This window comes from Neovison vison, chromosome 2, assembly GCF_020171115.1.
Source record: "Neovison vison isolate M4711 chromosome 2, ASM_NN_V1, whole genome shotgun sequence".
Taxonomy (NCBI): domain Eukaryota; kingdom Metazoa; phylum Chordata; class Mammalia; order Carnivora; family Mustelidae; genus Neogale; species Neogale vison.
The window spans coordinates 175,798,682-175,802,261 of NC_058092.1; the positions used below are offsets into that span (position 1 = coordinate 175,798,682).

Consider the following 3,580-nt stretch of genomic DNA (forward strand, 5'->3'; position numbering starts at 1 on the left):
AGCCCCCTTTCTGCTGGTGTTGTTAACCTGGGAGAACATGACTGGAAGCCTGAGCCATCTTCACCCCAACTCTGGAGCTATCTGAGCTGACAAAGTGATGAATTATCACTTTGGTGATAATTTGGGCGCCTGGGTGGCTCAGTGGGTTAAGCCGCTGCCTTCGGCTCGGGTCATGATCTCAGGGTCCTGGGATCGAGTCCCACATCAGGCTCTCTGCTCAGCAGGGAGCCTGCTTCCTCCTCTTTCTCTGCCTGCCTCTCTGCCTACTTGTGATCTCTCTCTGTCAAATAAATAAATTAAAAAAAAAAAAAAGTAATGAATAGACCTGGGACCATGATGTCCCTGGTTCTGGTCCTGAAGCCCTGGTTTCTGCCGGGCTGCTTTAAAATTGTATGAGCTACTCAGTATTCCTTTGTCGGTGTAGGGATTGTGGGCTTTGTTTTGTTCTCAACCTAATCTAGTTTGAGTTGGGTTTCTGTTGTTAAACCTCAGAACCCTGACTGATTCAGCTGTCAATATCAAGACAATTGGATGAATAATTTTAAAGGAGCCCTCAATTTAAACACCCTTGTAGTTATAAATTCCTGCATAATTAAATATCTTCCTTTGAAAGCTCTTTATTGCTCATAATCATAGTTTTCACTGCAGCTTCTAAAACTGGTTGTGTAGGATGGTACTGATATAAATGTATGCTTATCAACCTTTCAAAGAACCTATAAACTTTGGGGGAAATGTTTATATTATGGATACCTACTCTATCAGGAGTAGAAATCTGTAAAATCTACTTTTCTACAGGCAGTCATTCTTTTCCTCGAGATAGGATTTCACAACTGAGCTGTACTTCTCTGTTAAAGAAATAATGCAGTAACAAGAGTAGAATGTATTTAGAAAATTTATTTGCTAATGAGTATTAGTAGTTCTTTATATTTGCAAAGAGCTTTATAGTAATTAAGTAGCATATGCTATTTCACTAGACAGAAGCTTCATATACTATAAAAGTGCCCTGAACTATAAAACCACAAGAATAATTATACCATAACACATTCTTTATAATACAGAAAGAAAAGCTACATTTCCCAGCTGAACATAGCCATTTGTCTCAATGGTTCTGGTATTATGACAAACATATTTATGTGCAAGAAAATATAAATGTGTTCTTCATGAAGTGTGTTCACTGCTTCAAGGATCCAAATGGGAAGCAGAGCATTTGTTCCCTCTTAAATCTTGCTAGAATTTGAACATAGTTCTATAAGTGCTTTTTGGTTTCTTGTTTAAAATACTTCTCATGCACAAGCACTAATGGAAAACAGCTCAGAACATAAAAAGATTGCAAATTCGCAGGTGTGCACAGAATGTGTTTTTGACCCATCACCATCAATCTGAAGCCCCGTGCACTGGATGATAAATGCAATGTGAATTATATGTAGGGAGCGCTTAATTAGGCATGCTAACTAGAGGGTCATAGCAGGTCGGATAACTCCAAAGAACAAACAAATCTCACCTTCCTTGCCCCAAATTTTGTCATTCACTGTGTGACCCACCCACTTTTAGCAATAAATTATATTAATTAGTTAGTGAAGTAAACCTGTAGAATTGAATGGGATCTCTTAGACATCAATTTAATCCTTATATTCCCCAGGAGGAGCCTATGGATTTTAGTAATAGAGAATTAGAACCTAGGCTTTTCTGATTTCCAGTTTAAAGAGATTTCTACTGTTCTAGATTGGCTCTGTCAGTGAATTTGAGTCCATAATGGAGTCAAGAAAGAAATGTATTTTAAGGATGAAATATTCAGGCAGGAGAAAACCCAAGTAATCAGGTGAAAATTGTATTTGGATCAGAGAAAGTTACATACATCTTCAGGTCCTAGAAATTAAAAAGGAAATAGCCAACAATGCAAGCCAAGCACACTGGTGCATGATAGGGATTGAGCGTTGTTTGCATAAGTAATCTCATTCTTGACTCCCCTTCAGAGGATAATCCGGGACTTAACTCAGATGCTACAGGTATTTTTAAATAGATGGTTTTTAAAAACAAAAAACTCGATCCCACCTCAATTTAAGTATATATTAGATAATAAACATTGTGCTAGTTAATATTACATATTCATAAAGGTCTCTGGCCCTGGAATAGCTCACATATAATAGCTGACATGAATAATAAAAGAAAAAGGCAAAGAGCTCAACATCTCTTCTATCATTTTTTCAATTAGCAATAATCGCGCCTCGGATAAACCTCATTGGCTACGATACTGCCACTGCGCAAAGCTCTTCTATCATTTTTTAAGAGAAATATCTCATGTGTTACCATGTTTGGAATATTTCCTAACATGGTTCACAAGTGAGGAATAAACAATTCAATGTGCCTAATGGCAAAAAATAAAAGAATTATTTGCAAACAGAAAACTGGACTTCTGAGCAGATGTTTATTTAAATCCAAACAGCAACTTCTACTTTTCCTGTTATCTCCAATTATGTGATGCAACATATTTACCAGAAGAAGCACTTTTTAAAAACAGCCTTCCGGGGAGTGAATAAACAATACTATATTTGGCTAACAGCTGCTTTTGGAAAATGAGATGTCAGCAAAGCTGAATGTTGTTTAAAGAAAACTAATTATCCAACTACCTTTGACTTGGATCAGAGTAAATAAAGCACTTCCCTATTTGCGCTGAAATGTTTTGTCTAGGATTTAAATATTAGGTATTAGCCAGATATTTTACTTCCGCCTTTTGCCATATGGAGCAAATGAATTTAAAGAAAGAATTCCTCTGTTTGATTTTGCTGCCAAAAACCACTTTAGGTCATCTGGTGCTGTACAAAGCTATTGCTTCTTTGTTTATTCACCATCCACTGTTTATGGTGTTGGGTTTAAAGCATTGTTTATGGGCACATTGAAACCCAGATAACCTAAGTGACATACGTTATGGTTGCCTTTGTGTGAATTTAATTATGCACATGTCACAAGTATACTATAAAGTTATGGGTAAACCCGTGTGGAATTTGAAATAATGCAAATACCCCCAATTCTTGAAAATGTATCTTAAGGTTGGCAAGCCGAGTAAAAGGTAAGACTGGTTTATGCTGTTTGCTACACTGCACTCTGGCCGGGAGCCCTGAACTAGAACTTCTGCAGGTGGGGGTGGAGGGTGTGTATGATGCTGTACTTATTTTAACATTTACTGTTTATAATTTGAAATATTTTTACGTCCTGTAGCAGTCTCATCTGTGCACTCATTAAATGGGGGTCCAAGGCAGGCGCTGAAACATAGGCCTAAAAATTAAGTGTTTTGTAATGAACTTGAGACATGCTTTAATGTCACCAAGAAGGCCAAACAACCCCCATGGTGCATTTTCGAGCAAGCATTTCGTAAATTGTTAGTGGTACTCTTGAAAAAATACGAATCATTAAAGCAAAAATATATATTAGTTGTAGCTTTTGAGGAAGCATCTCCCTACTTTATACTTATTTCTGTGGAAAAATCAGGATTGTATTATGCAAGTTCTTCCAGAATATATCCTCTGTATAAAATCTGGCATGAGATTTTCACATAAAGTTATTAGGTGTAATATTTTGTAAA

General features: G+C 36.8%; 1 pseudogene; it reads right to left on the reverse strand.

The window, feature by feature from the left end:
- Positions 1 to 2,136: 2,136 nt before the first annotated feature.
- On the reverse strand, positions 2,137 to 2,269 carry LOC122901424 (annotated as a pseudogene).
- Positions 2,270 to 3,580: the final 1,311 nt, after the last annotated feature.